The following is a 20,267-nucleotide window of genomic DNA, read 5'->3' on the forward strand; positions in this document are numbered from 1 at the left end:
CAGCCAGCAATGCAGTGCGATGTGCTACATAGAAAATGTGCAACAAGAAGGAGACAAGGTCATAGCACTAAGTTTGGTATAATCAGAGAAAAATACCTTTGAAACACTACTTTTTTAGAGCCACAAGACATAGAATTGAATGGCGTTCTGTTTATTCGGTCAATAAGACTTACAAGTAAAGAATGATTCTCGCTTGGCAGGTGATAAAAAGTACGGAACTCCACGATTTTGCACGTCATCCTTATGCAGGGGCCATGCTCATCTACTTTGTATCATTCCGATTTGGTACATGTGCTGCCGAAGCGCACAAAGTTAAAGACACCCCACACAGTATTTATGACGCCAGAATGTGCAGGCTTTTTAACATAGGCCCACTTGGTATGGTGTAACTTTGGCCAGACACCTATTATTTATGGAGGAGATATGAATATGAGGGTAAAAAAACAATGATCCAGGTTTCTTCACTGCTCTTTTAATCCAAAATAACTGATTTGTTTGTCGGACTATAACATTCAGAGGTGCAAAGGGTCATGGTCCAGGTTGCATAGAAAGAGAGAAGACGCATCACAATGGCTTAGTGATGTATGCCTGAAAGCAGCCCAAAGGTCTGATAGGCCAGAAAAAAGACTCTGTGCTTGTGATCATGTGTTTGTGGGTCAGTTACCTCTTCATGAATAATCAGCTGTATATGGTGCCACCGCCAGAGGGTGCCAGTTCGATGCCTGCAGGCAACATATGTATTCTATGACTGATTTCAATTTTCATCTGGATGACATGCTTAGGATGCCTATCCCCTCACCCATTTTCCAGCGGTCTAGTGTCATTATATACGCACAGTAAATCTCTTACACCAGGTATTAGATCAAAGTGAAGTAATTTTTTCAACTTGTGAGGCTCGTGGTACTAACTTTTTTTTGGGTTATAACTGAGGGCGTTTGATACTATAAGTAAATGTTTAAAGCATATATTCCGCTGCAGGGCTCTGCCACTTACATTTGAGGGTCAGGACTGCAGGGAGGCGCATGGTAAAGAGTGACCCTCGTGAGTATTACCCCGAATAGTATATATGACATAATTCCCATGGTAACGGCCTGGAGATTCTGATGCTCCCGTTAAAAAGGAATAAAAAGAATGTTTATGATTTTAAGTTTTTCTTAAATTCTATTGTATTATCATTCTAATAAAAATAATTAAACATTAAAAAAAAAGTAAGGAAGGCAATAATGTAAATTTGGTTGTTCCCGTAGCTGGATGTGGTGATCCAGAAAGGGGGAGACCTATGGCAATGAAGGGTATTACTTAAGTGAGAGCAGGGAGAGAGGGTGATACAATTATTGGCAGCTGATGAGAGAAGACACATCTGACGATTCCTTTACTGGTCCAGGTAAGAGGCCAAGTGCCACCTATGACAGGGGGCTTCTGTTGTAGGGAGTGCCCTGTGCCCCATCCCTCCTGGTGCAGTGTTGCCCCGTCACTGTTCACAAACATTCTCCCGCGCAGGGAGTCAGTCTTAGCATAGCTATCTGAGACAGGGACTGTCACAGGTTTACTCCTGACAAAGCCTTTGGAAGGCATTTGGAACCCAGGGAGGTAGGAAAAAAAAGGCCTCATCAACCCTTTGGCGCTGCTGTAAAAAAGTGGCAGTATTTCAGTTCCAAGCCACTATTTTCCATTACCGCACTGCCGAGTTATAGGTTTGACGCGAAGTGAAGGATTTACCTCCAAAAACACTCTGGAGGTAAATCTCTCACTTCAAGATAAAAAAATCATCAGATTTACTGTGGCGGAATTACCGCTCGCAGTAAACCAAATAAGTCCCCATGGAGTCCAATGGAAAACGGGGTCTAACAGCCCTGCTACCAACTGATAATCCTGCAATAAATTTACGGACCCGCATGGAGATAATGGTAACCGAGATTGGTGGTAATTTCTCTGGAATGACTGCCAAACTCATAATAAGGCCCAATAGTTCTAAATATGAGTTTAGCTGTGCCATAGAAAAGTGGCAGTAATTCTCATGCTGCCACATTTCTGACCGGGAATTGATTTACCACAATGCCATATTATAGGTTTGGCATCTAATTGGAGGACTGACCTCCAGCATATTGCTGGAGGTAAGCCCTCCATTTAAAGGTCATAAACTGCTCGATTTACAGTAGTGGAATTACCATATGTGCTAAATGTGACAAAATGCCGATGTAGACCTGTGGATGCCAAATGGGGAGTAACACAACTGTTAACTCACTTAAAATCCTGCCATAAGTTTGAGGGACCGAGCGGTGGTAACTGTAAAAGAATTTGGCAGTAATCCCTCAAGAATTACCACCAAACTCGTAAAGGCCCAATGAATGAACAGAAGACTGTTAAAAGTGAAATCAGCGGCCCAGCGAGGCCAACAGGTTAGTTTGGTAATATATGCCATCCCAGATAGAGAAAGGAGAATGGATGGTAAGACATAGAGAGAAGTGAACTGATTGACCCTTTTGCGTCTTTCCAAGGACAGTCTGTTGTAGATAGGCCAAATCTGATCCGAATGCACCTGGCCCATTTCCCCATCATGATCCTCGAGCCAGTCCACCTTAGCTTACCACAGAAGTCTGTACACTGCTGGTTTACTTTTCTGACTGGAGGGTAAATCTCTCCCTGACATTTGAAACATCCTTTGGTTTGGATAAAGGTGATCCCTACACCATGCGTTGGAAAAAATATTGATGTCTCCCCTAGGGTAAGACCTATAGCAATATGCAAGACAGAGGGATAAGTACACTTCTAAGTAACCTGTGTAGTAAGAATTATAGCTGGACAAAAACAAAATGTGACCACAATAAAGCCTTTGTCTAATGTACTACATGGTTCATTTGACGCAATTAATATAACTGACTATTCAATGCATCCATTTACATTAATGGGCCGCTGTCCACATTAATGGCATGGGTGAGGGCACTCTAGCACAAAGCACTCATCAAGAGAAGCACATAAATATGTTCACCTGCAATAGGCAGTGACTAGGTAGCAGAGAGGGCAGTTTGCTAGCATCAAAACACTGTTATGAACCCTGCAACCAGCCTTCTGTTAGACTTCAGAGGTAGCTCCTAGAAACAGGAAAAGTTGGTTTCACATGTATGCTACCACATCAGGTACAGCAAACATTATCAGAGCACCTGTTTAAGAAAGGCACCTTGGAGACCTTTGGGTCCCTCAACTGGCAGTAGAAGGATTACACAAGAGGTACAGGAGCCAGTGGTGCAATGTAAACCTCCTCTGACTGTGAAACTAGAGGTTGTATCTTGCACCCCTATCCGATTTGACATCTTTCCAGACTTCTGGTTTAATTGCTTTAAGGTTTAGTCCAGTGTATCTCAGTGTTTGCAATATAGTCTTCATTATATGGGTGGGACATGCTGTGAACATTCATGAACAGGGCTGATTCTATGGCAGTGCAAGACTAGGCAGCATTCTAAAGCCTCAACATCAAGGCTCACCAGATGGCCCCTAAAAGTAAGAAATGGTTTCTATTTCCCTGCATGTGTGCTCTAATGGAGTCGAGTTGGGCTTTGGCTTATGTTCAGGAGACAAATATCACATTTATGTACTATGGCAACTGTCCGGCACAGCCCCCACCTGCAGAGCAAAGAATATTTTTTGGCTATGATTCAGGCAGGAAAGAAATCCTGCCATCGAGGGCAGCAACATTTTGAAATACACAGCCACACCTGACAGCTGGTAGCGAGCAGGGCTGATGTGTCTGTCCCTGGGCAGGGCAATGAGCACCCTTCTCTCTAGCCCTCTGCCCTTCACGTCCCTGATCGGCCAATGACCTCTCTATGAGAGCTGCAGTTGAGCTTTTTATGGACCTCAGTAACTCATGGACAGGTGGCAAATTGTACACCGGATAAAGGCTTAACCTCATCTTTCTGGCTGGTGGGCTGAATCTGGGTCTTCTCCAACAGGCTGGCAGTCAAACAGGGCTTCGAGCGGCTGAAAAAGTGGGCTCCCCAGAAGACAATGGCAAATGATTTGCATAGGCAGAGCCCCATCTCTCTCTCTCTCTCTCTCTCTCTCTCTCTCTCTCTCTGCCCTAGACGTGCTTACTCTACAATAGCAAGATTGTTACAAATGCATAGAGATGGAGGTGGGATGGTTAACTGGCAACTCTGAGTAACTAAACCTGTAGTGCTTGGCTGCATACCAAAGCAGCAGCAGAGCCCAGGCCCTGGCACATAAACTGTGACACAGGGAGGAAGGCTGTGGGGTCTCAGTAACTTCAGGAATGGAGCCAGTGACTGACATGACTTCAGGGCTTCTAGCTCCCCCCTCCTCAACCAACCAGGATCCAAGAATCTATGCGTGTGAAGGATCACTTCCATGCTCAGACACCAGACACTGAGCCTTTTTCCATTTAGAAAACGTCCTGAAAGCTTTTCCATGCAAGCACGTGGGTTCCCATATGTCCTAATTGTATCTATGCTCTCTCTCTGCCTGACATCTGGGCTACACATAGCTTTTAAGTCCTGAAGCGCGTTTTGAAAGTGGCAATTGATAAGGCAGTGTTTGAAGGATAGTTAAATCAATAAGAAAATCACACACCTAAAAGCAAAGTATACAAGACATTGCTAAGCTTTATTCAGGATTAAGGCCTAGAACTATTTAAAGAGGTAGCATTAAGGAATGTTTGATAACACTGCCTAAAGCCAGCCAGCAATGCAGTGCGATGTGCTACATAGAAAATGTGCAACAAGAAGGAGACAAGGCCATAGCACTAAGTTTGGTATAATCAGAGAAAAATACCTTTGAAACACTACTTTTTTAGAGCCACAAGACATAGAATTGAATGGCGTTCTGTTTATTCGGTCAATAAGACTTACAAGTAAAGAATGATTCTCGCTTGGCAGGTGATAAAAAGTACGGACTTATGCAGGGGCCATGCTCATCTACTTTGTATCATTCCGATTTGGTACATGTGCTGCCGAAGCGCACAAAGTTAAAGACACCCCACACAGTATTTATGACGCCAGAATGTGCAGGCTTTTTAACATAGGCCCACTTGGTATGGTGTAACTTTGGCCAGACACCTATTATTTATGGAGGAGATATGAATATGAGGGTAAAAAAACAATGATCCAGGTTTCTTCACTGCTCTTTTAATCCAAAATAACTGATTTGTTTGTCGGACTATAACATTCAGAGGTGCAAAGGGTCATGGTCCAGGTTGCATAGAAAGAGAGAAGACGCATCACAATGGCTTAGTGATGTATGCCTGAAAGCAGCCCATAGGTCTGATAGGCCAGAAAAAAGACTCTGTGCTTGTGATCATGTGTTTGTGGGTCAGTTACCTCTTCATGAATAATCAGCTGTATATGGTGCCACCGCCAGAGGGTGCCAGTTCGATGCCTGCAGGCAACATATGTATTCTATGACCGATTTCAATTTTCATCTGGATGACATGCTTAGGATGCCTATCCCCTCACCCATTTTCCAGCGGTCTAGTGTCATTATATACGCACAGTAAATCTCTTACACCAGGTATTAGATCAAAGTGAAGTAATTTTTTCAACTTGTGAGGCTCGTGGTACTAACTTTTTTTTGGGTTATAACTGAGGGCGTTTGATACTATAAGTAAATGTTTAAAGCATATATTCCGCTGCAGGGCTCTGCCACTTACATTTGAGGGTCAGGACTGCAGGGAGGCGCATGGTAAAGAGTGACCCTCGTGAGTATTACCCCGAATAGTATATACGACATAATTCCCATGGTAACGGCCTGGAGATTCTGATGCTCCCGTTAAAAAGGAATAAAAAGAATGTTTATGATTTTAAGTTTTTCTTAAATTCTATTGTATTATCATTCTAATAAAAATAATTAAACATTAAAAAAAAAGTAAGGAAGGCAATAATGTAAATTTGGTTGTTCCCGTACCTGGATGTGGTGATCCAGAAAGGGGGAGACCTATGGCAATGAAGGGTATTACTTAAGTGAGAGCAGGGAGAGAGGGTGATACAATTATTGGCAGCTGATGAGAGAAGACACATCTGACGATTCCTTTACTGGTCCAGGTAAGAGGCCAAGTGCCACCTATGACAGGGGGCTTCTGTTGTAGGGAGTGCCCTGTGCCCCATCCCTCCTGGTGCAGTGTTGCCCCGTCACTGTTCACAAACATTCTCCCGCGCAGGGAGTCAGTCTTAGCATAGCTATCTGAGACAGGGACTGTCACAGGTTTACTCCTGACAAAGCCTTTGGAAGGCATTTGGAACCCAGGGAGGTAGGAAAAAAAAGGCCTCATCAACCCTTTGGCGCTGCTGTAAAAAAGTGGCAGTATTTCAGTTCCAAGCCACTATTTTCCATTACCGCACCGCCGAGTTATAGGTTTGACGCGAAGTGAAGGATTTACCTCCAAAAACACTCTGGAGGTAAATCTCTCACTTCAAGATAAAAAAATCATCAGATTTACTGTGGCGGAATTACCGCTCGCAGTAAACCAAATAAGTCCCCATGGAGTCCAATGGAAAACGGGGTCTAACAGCCCTGCTACCAACTGATAATCCTGCAATAAATTTACGGACCCGCATGGAGATAATGGTAACCGAGATTGGTGGTAATTTCTCTGGAATGACTGCCAAACTCATAATAAGGCCCAATAGTTCTAAATATGAGTTTAGCTGTGCCATAGAAAAGTGGCAGTAATTCTCATGCTGCCACATTTCTGACCGGGAATTGATTTACCACAATGCCATATTATAGGTTTGGCATCTAATTGGAGGACTGACCTCCAGCATATTGCTGGAGGTAAGCCCTCCATTTAAAGGTCATAAACTGCTCGATTTACAGTAGTGGAATTACCATATGTGCTAAATGTGACAAAATGCCGATGTAGACCTGTGGATGCCAAATGGGGAGTAACACAACTGTTAACTCACTTAAAATCCTGCCATAAGTTTGAGGGACCGAGCGGTGGTAACTGTAAAAGAATTTGGCAGTAATCCCTCAAGAATTACCACCAAACTCGTAAAGGCCCAATGAATGAACAGAAGACTGTTAAAAGTGAAATCAGCGGCCCAGCGAGGCCAACAGGTTAGTTTGGTAATATATGCCATCCCAGATAGAGAAAGGAGAATGGATGGTAAGACATAGAGAGAAGTGAACTGATTGACCCTTTTGCGTCTTTCCAAGGACAGTCTGTTGTAGATAGGCCAAATCTGATCCGAATGCACCTGGCCCATTTCCCCATCATGATCCTCGAGCCAGTCCACCTTAGCTTACCACAGAAGTCTGTACACTGCTGGTTTACTTTTCTGACTGGAGGGTAAATCTCTCCCTGACATTTGAAACATCCTTTGGTTTGGATAAAGGTGATCCCTACACCATGCGTTGGAAAAAATATTGATGTCTCCCCTAGGGTAAGACCTATAGCAATATGCAAGACAGAGGGATAAGTACACTTCTAAGTAACCTGTGTAGTAAGAATTATAGCTGGACAAAAACAAAATGTGACCACAATAAAGCCTTTGTCTAATGTACTACATGGTTCATTTGACGCAATTAATATAACTGACTATTCAATGCATCCATTTACATTAATGGGCCGCTGTCCACATTAATGGCATGGGTGAGGGCACTCTAGCACAAAGCACTCATCAAGAGAAGCACATAAATATGTTCACCTGCAATAGGCAGTGACTAGGTAGCAGAGAGGGCAGTTTGCTAGCATCAAAACACTGTTATGAACCCTGCAACCAGCCTTCTGTTAGACTTCAGAGGTAGCTCCTAGAAACAGGAAAAGTTGGTTTCACATGTATGCTACCACATCAGGTACAGCAAACATTATCAGAGCACCTGTTTAAGAAAGGCACCTTGGAGACCTTTGGGTCCCTCAACTGGCAGTAGAAGGATTACACAAGAGGTACAGGAGCCAGTGGTGCAATGTAAACCTCCTCTGACTGTGAAACTAGAGGTTGTATCTTGCACCCCTATCCGATTTGACATCTTTCCAGACTTCTGGTTTAATTGCTTTAAGGTTTAGTCCAGTGTATCTCAGTGTTTGCAATATAGTCTTCATTATATGGGTGGGACATGCTGTGAACATTCATGAACAGGGCTGATTCTATGGCAGTGCAAGACTAGGCAGCATTCTAAAGCCTCAACATCAAGGCTCACCAGATGGCCCCTAAAAGTAAGAAATGGTTTCTATTTCCCTGCATGTGTGCTCTAATGGAGTCGAGTTGGGCTTTGGCTTATGTTCAGGAGACAAATATCACATTTATGTACTATGGCAACTGTCCGGCACAGCCCCCACCTGCAGAGCAAAGAATATTTTTTGGCTATGATTCAGGCAGGAAAGAAATCCTGCCATCGAGGGCAGCAACATTTTGAAATACACAGCCACACCTGACAGCTGGTAGCGAGCAGGGCTGATGTGTCTGTCCCTGGGCAGGGCAATGAGCACCCTTCTCTCTAGCCCTCTGCCCTTCACGTCCCTGATCGGCCAATGACCTCTCTATGAGAGCTGCAGTTGAGCTTTTTATGGACCTCAGTAACTCATGGACAGGTGGCAAATTGTACACCGGATAAAGGCTTAACCTCATCTTTCTGGCTGGTGGGCTGAATCTGGGTCTTCTCCAACAGGCTGGCAGTCAAACAGGGCTTCGAGCGGCTGAAAAAGTGGGCTCCCCAGAAGACAATGGCAAATGATTTGCATAGGCAGAGCCCCATCTCTCTCTCTCTCTCTCTCTCTCTCTCTCTCTCTCTCTGCCCTAGACGTGCTTACTCTACAATAGCAAGATTGTTACAAATGCATAGAGATGGAGGTGGGATGGTTAACTGGCAACTCTGAGTAACTAAACCTGTAGTGCTTGGCTGCATACCAAAGCAGCAGCAGAGCCCAGGCCCTGGCACATAAACTGTGACACAGGGAGGAAGGCTGTGGGGTCTCAGTAACTTCAGGAATGGAGCCAGTGACTGACATGACTTCAGGGCTTCTAGCTCCCCCCTCCTCAACCAACCAGGATCCAAGAATCTATGCGTGTGAAGGATCACTTCCATGCTCAGACACCAGACACTGAGCCTTTTTCCATTTAGAAAACGTCCTGAAAGCTTTTCCATGCAAGCACGTGGGTTCCCATATGTCCTAATTGTATCTATGCTCTCTCTCTGCCTGACATCTGGGCTACACATAGCTTTTAAGTCCTGAAGCGCGTTTTGAAAGTGGCAATTGATAAGGCAGTGTTTGAAGGATAGTTAAATCAATAAGAAAATCACACACCTAAAAGCAAAGTATACAAGACATTGCTAAGCTTTATTCAGGATTAAGGCCTAGAACTATTTAAAGAGGTAGCATTAAGGAATGTTTGATAACACTGCCTAAAGCCAGCCAGCAATGCAGTGCGATGTGCTACATAGAAAATGTGCAACAAGAAGGAGACAAGGCCATAGCACTAAGTTTGGTATAATCAGAGAAAAATACCTTTGAAACACTACTTTTTTAGAGCCACAAGACATAGAATTGAATGGCGTTCTGTTTATTCGGTCAATAAGACTTACAAGTAAAGAATGATTCTCGCTTGGCAGGTGATAAAAAGTACGGACTTATGCAGGGGCCATGCTCATCTACTTTGTATCATTCCGATTTGGTACATGTGCTGCCGAAGCGCACAAAGTTAAAGACACCCCACACAGTATTTATGACGCCAGAATGTGCAGGCTTTTTAACATAGGCCCACTTGGTATGGTGTAACTTTGGCCAGACACCTATTATTTATGGAGGAGATATGAATATGAGGGTAAAAAAACAATGATCCAGGTTTCTTCACTGCTCTTTTAATCCAAAATAACTGATTTGTTTGTCGGACTATAACATTCAGAGGTGCAAAGGGTCATGGTCCAGGTTGCATAGAAAGAGAGAAGACGCATCACAATGGCTTAGTGATGTATGCCTGAAAGCAGCCCATAGGTCTGATAGGCCAGAAAAAAGACTCTGTGCTTGTGATCATGTGTTTGTGGGTCAGTTACCTCTTCATGAATAATCAGCTGTATATGGTGCCACCGCCAGAGGGTGCCAGTTCGATGCCTGCAGGCAACATATGTATTCTATGACCGATTTCAATTTTCATCTGGATGACATGCTTAGGATGCCTATCCCCTCACCCATTTTCCAGCGGTCTAGTGTCATTATATACGCACAGTAAATCTCTTACACCAGGTATTAGATCAAAGTGAAGTAATTTTTTCAACTTGTGAGGCTCGTGGTACTAACTTTTTTTTGGGTTATAACTGAGGGCGTTTGATACTATAAGTAAATGTTTAAAGCATATATTCCGCTGCAGGGCTCTGCCACTTACATTTGAGGGTCAGGACTGCAGGGAGGCGCATGGTAAAGAGTGACCCTCGTGAGTATTACCCCGAATAGTATATACGACATAATTCCCATGGTAACGGCCTGGAGATTCTGATGCTCCCGTTAAAAAGGAATAAAAAGAATGTTTATGATTTTAAGTTTTTCTTAAATTCTATTGTATTATCATTCTAATAAAAATAATTAAACATTAAAAAAAAAGTAAGGAAGGCAATAATGTAAATTTGGTTGTTCCCGTACCTGGATGTGGTGATCCAGAAAGGGGGAGACCTATGGCAATGAAGGGTATTACTTAAGTGAGAGCAGGGAGAGAGGGTGATACAATTATTGGCAGCTGATGAGAGAAGACACATCTGACGATTCCTTTACTGGTCCAGGTAAGAGGCCAAGTGCCACCTATGACAGGGGGCTTCTGTTGTAGGGAGTGCCCTGTGCCCCATCCCTCCTGGTGCAGTGTTGCCCCGTCACTGTTCACAAACATTCTCCCGCGCAGGGAGTCAGTCTTAGCATAGCTATCTGAGACAGGGACTGTCACAGGTTTACTCCTGACAAAGCCTTTGGAAGGCATTTGGAACCCAGGGAGGTAGGAAAAAAAAGGCCTCATCAACCCTTTGGCGCTGCTGTAAAAAAGTGGCAGTATTTCAGTTCCAAGCCACTATTTTCCATTACCGCACCGCCGAGTTATAGGTTTGACGCGAAGTGAAGGATTTACCTCCAAAAACACTCTGGAGGTAAATCTCTCACTTCAAGATAAAAAAATCATCAGATTTACTGTGGCGGAATTACCGCTCGCAGTAAACCAAATAAGTCCCCATGGAGTCCAATGGAAAACGGGGTCTAACAGCCCTGCTACCAACTGATAATCCTGCAATAAATTTACGGACCCGCATGGAGATAATGGTAACCGAGATTGGTGGTAATTTCTCTGGAATGACTGCCAAACTCATAATAAGGCCCAATAGTTCTAAATATGAGTTTAGCTGTGCCATAGAAAAGTGGCAGTAATTCTCATGCTGCCACATTTCTGACCGGGAATTGATTTACCACAATGCCATATTATAGGTTTGGCATCTAATTGGAGGACTGACCTCCAGCATATTGCTGGAGGTAAGCCCTCCATTTAAAGGTCATAAACTGCTCGATTTACAGTAGTGGAATTACCATATGTGCTAAATGTGACAAAATGCCGATGTAGACCTGTGGATGCCAAATGGGGAGTAACACAACTGTTAACTCACTTAAAATCCTGCCATAAGTTTGAGGGACCGAGCGGTGGTAACTGTAAAAGAATTTGGCAGTAATCCCTCAAGAATTACCACCAAACTCGTAAAGGCCCAACGAATGAACAGAAGACTGTTAAAAGTGAAATCAGCAGCCCAGCGAGGCCAACAGGTTAGTTTGGTAATATATGCCATCCCAGATAGAGAAAGGAGAATGGATGGTAAGACATAGAGAGAAGTGAACTGATTGACCCTTTTGCGTCTTTCCAAGGACAGTCTGTTGTAGATAGGCCAAATCTGATCCGAATGCACCTGGCCCATTTCCCCATCATGATCCTCGAGCCAGTCCACCTTAGCTTACCACAGAAGTCTGTACACTGCTGGTTTACTTTTCTGACTGGAGGGTAAATCTCTCCCTGACATTTGAAACATCCTTTGGTTTGGATAAAGGTGATCCCTACACCATGCGTTGGAAAAAATATTGATGTCTCCCCTAGGGTGAGACCTATAGCAATATGCAAGACAGAGGGATAAGTACACTTCTAAGTAACCTGTGTAGTAAGAATTATAGCTGGACAAAAACAAAATGTGACCACAATAAAGCCTTTGTCTAATGTACTACATGGTTCATTTGACGCAATTAATATAACTGACTATTCAATGCATCCATTTACATTAATGGGCCGCTGTCCACATTAATGGCATGGGTGAGGGCACTCTAGCACAAAGCACTCATCAAGAGAAGCACATAAATATGTTCACCTGCAATAGGCAGTGACTAGGTAGCAGAGAGGGCAGTTTGCTAGCATCAAAACACTGTTATGAACCCTGCAACCAGCCTTCTGTTAGACTTCAGAGGTAGCTCCTAGAAACAGGAAAAGTTGGTTTCACATGTATGCTACCACATCAGGTACAGCAAACATTATCAGAGCACCTGTTTAAGAAAGGCACCTTGGAGACCTTTGGGTCCCTCAACTGGCAGTAGAAGGATTACACAAGAGGTACAGGAGCCAGTGGTGCAATGTAAACCTCCTCTGACTGTGAAACTAGAGGTTGTATCTTGCACCCCTATCCGATTTGACATCTTTCCAGACTTCTGGTTTAATTGCTTTAAGGTTTAGTCCAGTGTATCTCAGTGTTTGCAATATAGTCTTCATTATATGGGTGGGACATGCTGTGAACATTCATGAACAGGGCTGATTCTATGGCAGTGCAAGACTAGGCAGCATTCTAAAGCCTCAACATCAAGGCTCACCAGATGGCCCCTAAAAGTAAGAAATGGTTTCTATTTCCCTGCATGTGTGCTCTAATGGAGTCGAGTTGGGCTTTGGCTTATGTTCAGGAGACAAATATCACATTTATATACTATGGCAACTGTCCGGCACAGCCCCCACCTGCATAGCAAAGAATATATTTTGGCTATGATTCAGGCAGGAAAGAAATCCTGCCATCGAGGGCAGCAACATTTTGAAATACACAGCCACACCTGACAGCTGGTAGCGAGCAGGGCTGATGTGTCTGTCCCTGGGCAGGGCAATGAGCACCCTTCTCTCTAGCCCTCTGCCCTTCACGTCCCTGATTGGCCAATGACCTCTCTATGAGAGCTGCAGTTGAGCTTTCTATGGACCTCAGTAACTCATGGACAGGTGGCAAATTGTACACCGGATAAAGGCTTAACCTCATCTTTCTGGCTGGTGGGCTGAATCTGGGTCTTCTCCAACAGGCTGGCAGTCAAACAGGGCTTCGAGCGGCTGAAAAAGTGGGCTCCCCAGAAGACAATGGCAAATGATTTGCATAGGCAGAGCCCCATCTCTCTCTCTCTCTCTCTCTCTCTCTCTGCCCTAGACGTGCTTACTCTACAATAGCAAGATTGTTACAAATGCATAGAGATGGAGGTGGGATGGTTAACTGGCAACTCTGAGTAACTAAACCTGTAGTGCTTGGCTGCATACCAAAGCAGCAGCAGAGCCCAGGCCCTGGCACATAAACTGTGACACAGGGAGGAAGGCTGTGGGGTCTCAGTAACTTCAGGAATGGAGCCAGTGACTGACATGACTTCAGGGCTTCTAGCTCCCCCCTCCTCAACCAACCAAGATCCAAGAATCTATGCGTGTGAAGGATCACTTCCATGCTCAGACACCAGACACTGAGCCTTTTTCCATTTAGAAAACGTCCTGAAAGCTTTTCCATGCAAGCACGTGGGTTCCCATATGTCCTAATTGTATCTATGCTCTCTCTCTGCCTGACATCTGCGCTACACATAGCTTTTAAGTCCTGAAGCGCGTTTTGAAAGTGGCAATTGATAAGGCAGTGTTTGAAGGATAGTTAAATCAATAAGAAAATCACACACCTAAAAGCAAAGTATACAAGACATTGCTAAGCTTTATTCAGGATTAAGGCCTAGAACTATTTAAAGAGGTAGCATTAAGGAATGTTTGATAACACTGCCTAAAGCCAGCCAGCAATGCAGTGCGATGTGCTACATAGAAAATGTGCAACAAGAAGGAGACAAGGCCATAGCACTAAGTTTGGTATAATCAGAGAAAAATACCTTTGAAACACTACTTTTTTAGAGCCACAAGACATAGAATTGAATGGCGTTCTGTTTATTCGGTCAATAAGACTTACAAGTAAAGAATGATTCTCGCTTGGCAGGTGATAAAAAGTACGGAACTCCACGATTTTGCACGTCATCCTTATGCAGGGGCCATGCTCATCTACTTTGTATCATTCCGATTTGGTACATGTGCTGCCGAAGCGCACAAAGTTAAAGACACCCCACACAGTATTTATGACGCCAGAATGTGCAGGCTTTTTAACATAGGCCCACTTGGTATGGTGTAACTTTGGCCAGACACCTATTATTTATGGAGGAGATATGAATATGAGGGTAAAAAAACAATGATCCAGGTTTCTTCACTGCTCTTTTAATCCAAAATAACTGATTTGTTTGTCGGACTATAACATTCAGAGGTGCAAAGGGTCATGGTCCAGGTTGCATAGAAAGAGAGAAGACGCATCACAATGGCTTAGTGATGTATGCCTGAAAGCAGCCCAAAGGTCTGATAGGCCAGAAAAAAGACTCTGTGCTTGTGATCATGTGTTTGTGGGTCAGTTACCTCTTCATGAATAATCAGCTGTATATGGTGCCACCGCCAGAGGGTGCCAGTTCGATGCCTGCAGGCAACATATGTATTCTATGACCGATTTCAATTTTCATCTGGATGACATGCTTAGGATGCCTATCCCCTCACCCATTTTCCAGCGGTCTAGTGTCATTATATACGCACAGTAAATCTCTTACACCAGGTATTAGATCAAAGTGAAGTAATTTTTTCAACTTGTGAGGCTCGTGGTACTAACTTTTTTTTGGGTTATAACTGAGGGCGTTTGATACTATAAGTAAATGTTTAAAGCATATATTCCGCTGCAGGGCTCTGCCACTTACATTTGAGGGTCAGGACTGCAGGGAGGCGCATGGTAAAGAGTGACCCTCGTGAGTATTACCCCGAATAGTATATACGACATAATTCCCATGGTAACGGCCTGGAGATTCTGATGCTCCCGTTAAAAAGGAATAAAAAGAATGTTTATGATTTTAAGTTTTTCTTAAATTCTATTGTATTATCATTCTAATAAAAATAATTAAACATTAAAAAAAAAGTAAGGAAGGCAATAATGTAAATTTGGTTGTTCCCGTACCTGGATGTGGTGATCCAGAAAGGGGGAGACCTATGGCAATGAAGGGTATTACTTAAGTGAGAGCAGGGAGAGAGGGTGATACAATTATTGGCAGCTGATGAGAGAAGACACATCTGACGATTCCTTTACTGGTCCAGGTAAGAGGCCAAGTGCCACCTATGACAGGGGGCTTCTGTTGTAGGGAGTGCCCTGTGCCCCATCCCTCCTGGTGCAGTGTTGCCCCGTCACTGTTCACAAACATTCTCCCGCGCAGGGAGTCAGTCTTAGCATAGCTATCTGAGACAGGGACTGTCACAGGTTTACTCCTGACAAAGCCTTTGGAAGGCATTTGGAACCCAGGGAGGTAGGAAAAAAAAGGCCTCATCAACCCTTTGGCGCTGCTGTAAAAAAGTGGCAGTATTTCAGTTCCAAGCCACTATTTTCCATTACCGCACCGCCGAGTTATAGGTTTGACGCGAAGTGAAGGATTTACCTCCAAAAACACTCTGGAGGTAAATCTCTCACTTCAAGATAAAAAAATCATCAGATTTACTGTGGCGGAATTACCGCTCGCAGTAAACCAAATAAGTCCCCATGGAGTCCAATGGAAAACGGGGTCTAACAGCCCTGCTACCAACTGATAATCCTGCAATAAATTTACGGACCCGCATGGAGATAATGGTAACCGAGATTGGTGGTAATTTCTCTGGAATGACTGCCAAACTCATAATAAGGCCCAATAGTTCTAAATATGAGTTTAGCTGTGCCATAGAAAAGTGGCAGTAATTCTCATGCTGCCACATTTCTGACCGGGAATTGATTTACCACAATGCCATATTATAGGTTTGGCATCTAATTGGAGGACTGACCTCCAGCATATTGCTGGAGGTAAGCCCTCCATTTAAAGGTCATAAACTGCTCGATTTACAGTAGTGGAATTACCATATGTGCTAAATGTGACAAAATGCCGATGTAGACCTGTGGATGCCAAATGGGGAGTAACACAACTGTTAACTCACTTAAAATCCTGCCATAAGTTTGAGGGACCGAGCGGTGGTAACTGTAAAAGAATTTGGCAGTAATCCCTCAAGAATTACCACCAAACTCGTAAAGGCCCAACGAATGAACAGAAGACTGTTAAAAGTGAAATCAGCAGCCCAGCGAGGCCAACAGGTTAGTTTGGTAATATATGCCATCCCAGATAGAGAAAGGAGAATGGATGGTAAGACATAGAGAGAAGTGAACTGATTGACCCTTTTGCGTCTTTCCAAGGACAGTCTGTTGTAGATAGGCCAAATCTGATCGGAATGCACCTGGCCCATTTCCCCATCATGATCCTCGAGCCAGTCCACCTTAGCTTACCACAGAAGTCTGTACACTGCTGGTTTACTTTTCTGACTGGAGGGTAAATCTCTCCCTGACATTTGAAACATCCTTTGGTTTGGATAAAGGTGATCCCTACACCATGCGTTGGAAAAAATATTGATGTCTCCCCTAGGGTGAGACCTATAGCAATATGCAAGACAGAGGGATAAGTACACTTCTAAGTAACCTGTGTAGTAAGAATTATAGCTGGACAAAAACAAAATGTGACCACAATAAAGCCTTTGTCTAATGTACTACATGGTTCATTTGACGCAATTAATATAACTGACTATTCAATGCATCCATTTACATTAATGGGCCGCTGTCCACATTAATGGCATGGGTGAGGGCACTCTAGCACAAAGCACTCATCAAGAGAAGCACATAAATATGTTCACCTGCAATAGGCAGTGACTAGGTAGCAGAGAGGGCAGTTTGCTAGCATCAAAACACTGTTATGAACCCTGCAACCAGCCTTCTGTTAGACTTCAGAGGTAGCTCCTAGAAACAGGAAAAGTTGGTTTCACATGTATGCTACCACATCAGGTACAGCAAACATTATCAGAGCACCTGTTTAAGAAAGGCACCTTGGAGACCTTTGGGTCCCTCAACTGGCAGTAGAAGGATTACACAAGAGGTACAGGAGCCAGTGGTGCAATGTAAACCTCCTCTGACTGTGAAACTAGAGGTTGTATCTTGCACCCCTATCCGATTTGACATCTTTCCAGACTTCTGGTTTAATTGCTTTAAGGTTTAGTCCAGTGTATCTCAGTGTTTGCAATATAGTCTTCATTATATGGGTGGGACATGCTGTGAACATTCATGAACAGGGCTGATTCTATGGCAGTGCAAGACTAGGCAGCATTCTAAAGCCTCAACATCAAGGCTCACCAGATGGCCCCTAAAAGTAAGAAATGGTTTCTATTTCCCTGCATGTGTGCTCTAATGGAGTCGAGTTGGGCTTTGGCTTATGTTCAGGAGACAAATATCACATTTATATACTATGGCAACTGTCCGGCACAGCCCCCACCTGCATAGCAAAGAATATTTTTTGGCTATGATTCAGGCAGGAAAGAAATCCTGCCATCGAGGGCAGCAACATTTTGAAATACACAGCCACACCTGACAGCTGGTAGCGAGCAGGGCTGATGTGTCTGTCCCTGGGCAGGGCAATGAGCACCCTTCTCTCTAGCCCTCTGCCCTTCACGTCCCTGATTGGCCAATGACCTCTCTATGAGAGCTGCAGTTGAGCTTTTTATGGACCTCAGTAACTCATGGACAGGTGGCAAATTGTACACCGGATAAAGGCTTAACCTCATCTTTCTGGCTGGTGGGCTGAATCTGGGTCTTCTCCAACAGGCTGGCAGTCAAACAGGGCTTCGAGCGGCTGAAAAAGTGGGCTCCCCAGAAGACAATGGCAAATGATTTGCATAGGCAGAGCCCCATCTCTCTCTCTCTCTCTCTCTCTCTCTCTCTCTCTCTCTCTGCCCTAGACGTGCTTACTCTACAATAGCAAGATTGTTACAAATGCATAGAGATGGAGGTGGGATGGTTAACTGGCAACTCTGAGTAACTAAACCTGTAGTGCTTGGCTGCATACCAAAGCAGCAGCAGAGCCCAGGCCCTGGCACATAAACTGTGACACAGGGAGGAAGGCTGTGGGGTCTCAGTAACTTCAGGAATGGAGCCAGTGACTGACATGACTTCAGGGCTTCTAGCTCCCCCCTCCTCAACCAACCAAGATCCAAGAATCTATGCGTGTGAAGGATCACTTCCATGCTCAGACACCAGACACTGAGCCTTTTTCCATTTAGAAAACGTCCTGAAAGCTTTTCCATGCAAGCACGTGGGTTCCCATATGTCCTAATTGTATCTATGCTCTCTCTCTGCCTGACATCTGCGCTACACATAGCTTTTAAGTCCTGAAGCGCGTTTTGAAAGTGGCAATTGATAAGGCAGTGTTTGAAGGATAGTTAAATCAATAAGAAAATCACACACCTAAAAGCAAAGTATACAAGACATTGCTAAGCTTTATTCAGGATTAAGGCCTAGAACTATTTAAAGAGGTAGCATTAAGGAATGTTTGATAACACTGCCTAAAGCCAGCCAGCAATGCAGTGCGATGTGCTACATAGAAAATGTGCAACAAGAAGGAGACAAGGCCATAGCACTAAGTTTGGTATAATCAGAGAAAAATACCTTTGAAACACTACTTTTTTAGAGCCACAAGACATAGAATTGAATGGCGTTCTGTTTATTCGGTCAATAAGACTTACAAGTAAAGAATGATTCTCGCTTGGCAGGTGATAAAAAGTACGGAACTCCACGATTTTGCACGTCATCCTTATGCAGGGGCCATGCTCATCTACTTTGTATCATTCCGATTTGGTACATGTGCTGCCGAAGCGCACAAAGTTAAAGACACCCCACACAGTATTTATGACGCCAGAATGTGCAGGCTTTTTAACATAGGCCCACTTGGTATGGTGTAACTTTGGCCAGACACCTATTATTTATGGAGGAGATATGAATATGAGGGTAAAAAAACAATGATCCAGGTTTCTTCACTGCTCTTTTAATCCAAAATAACTGATTTGTTTGTCGGACTATAACATTCAGAGGTGCAAAGGGTCATGGTCCAGGTTGCATAGAAAGAGAGAAGACGCATCACAATGGCTTAGTGATGTATGCCTGAAAGCAGCCCAAAGGTCTGATAGGCCAGAAAAAAGACTCTGTGCTTGTGATCATGTGTTTGTGGGTCAGTTACCTCTTCATGAATAATCAGCTGTATATGGTGCCACCGCCAGAGGGTGCCAGTTCGATGCCTGCAGGCAACATATGTATTCTATGACTGATTTCAATTTTCATCTGGATGACATGCTTAGGATGCCTATCCCCTCACCCATTTTCCAGCGGTCTAGTGTCATTATATACGCACAGTAAATCTCTTACACCAGGTATTAGATCAAAGTGAAGTAATTTTTTCAACTTGTGAGGCTCGTGGTACTAACTTTTTTTTGGGTTATAACTGAGGGCGTTTGATACTATAAGTAAATGTTTAAAGCATATATTCCGCTGCAGGGCTCTGCCACTTACATTTGAGGGTCAGGACTGCAGGGAGGCGCATGGTAAAGAGTGACCCTCGTGAGTATTACCCCGAATAGTATATATGACATAATTCCCATGGTAACGGCCTGGAGATTCTGATGCTCCCGTTAAAAAGGAATAAAAAGAATGTTTATGATTTTAAGTTTTTCTTAAATTCTATTGTATTATCATTCTAATAAAAATAATTAAACATTAAAAAAAAAGTAAGGAAGGCAATAATGTAAATTTGGTTGTTCCCGTAGCTGGATGTGGTGATCCAGAAAGGGGGAGACCTATGGCAATGAAGGGTATTACTTAAGTGAGAGCAGGGAGAGAGGGTGATACAATTATTGGCAGCTGATGAGAGAAGACACATCTGACGATTCCTTTACTGGTCCAGGTAAGAGGCCAAGTGCCACCTATGACAGGGGGCTTCTGTTGTAGGGAGTGCCCTGTGCCCCATCCCTCCTGGTGCAGTGTTGCCCCGTCACTGTTCACAAACATTCTCCCGCGCAGGGAGTCAGTCTTAGCATAGCTATCTGAGACAGGGACTGTCACAGGTTTACTCC

General features: G+C 43.8%; 5 non-coding genes across 5 annotated transcripts; all 5 read right to left on the reverse strand.

The window, feature by feature from the left end:
- Positions 1-204: 204 nt before the first annotated feature.
- On the reverse strand, positions 205-308 carry LOC138468630 (U6 spliceosomal RNA). Its single transcript, XR_011268379.1, has one exon. It is a non-coding gene; the product is annotated as a U6 spliceosomal RNA (small nuclear RNA).
- A 4,562-nt stretch (positions 309-4,870) lies between these two features.
- Positions 4,871-4,977, reverse strand: LOC138468670 (U6 spliceosomal RNA). The gene has a single exon (XR_011268410.1). It is a non-coding gene; the product is annotated as a U6 spliceosomal RNA (small nuclear RNA).
- Positions 4,978-9,539: 4,562 nt separating this feature from the next.
- Positions 9,540-9,646, reverse strand: LOC138468671 (U6 spliceosomal RNA). The gene has a single exon (XR_011268411.1). It is a non-coding gene; the product is annotated as a U6 spliceosomal RNA (small nuclear RNA).
- A 4,578-nt stretch (positions 9,647-14,224) lies between these two features.
- Positions 14,225-14,328, reverse strand: LOC138468632 (U6 spliceosomal RNA). Its single transcript, XR_011268381.1, has one exon. It is a non-coding gene; the product is annotated as a U6 spliceosomal RNA (small nuclear RNA).
- A 4,590-nt stretch (positions 14,329-18,918) lies between these two features.
- On the reverse strand, positions 18,919-19,022 carry LOC138468633 (U6 spliceosomal RNA). Its single transcript, XR_011268382.1, has one exon. It is a non-coding gene; the product is annotated as a U6 spliceosomal RNA (small nuclear RNA).
- Between the last annotated feature and the right edge of the window lie 1,245 nt (positions 19,023-20,267).

This window comes from Ambystoma mexicanum, chromosome 4q (genome assembly GCF_040938575.1).
Source record: "Ambystoma mexicanum isolate Mex_15411 chromosome 4q, UKY_AmexF1_1, whole genome shotgun sequence".
NCBI classification, from domain to species: Eukaryota; Metazoa; Chordata; class Amphibia; order Caudata; family Ambystomatidae; genus Ambystoma; species Ambystoma mexicanum.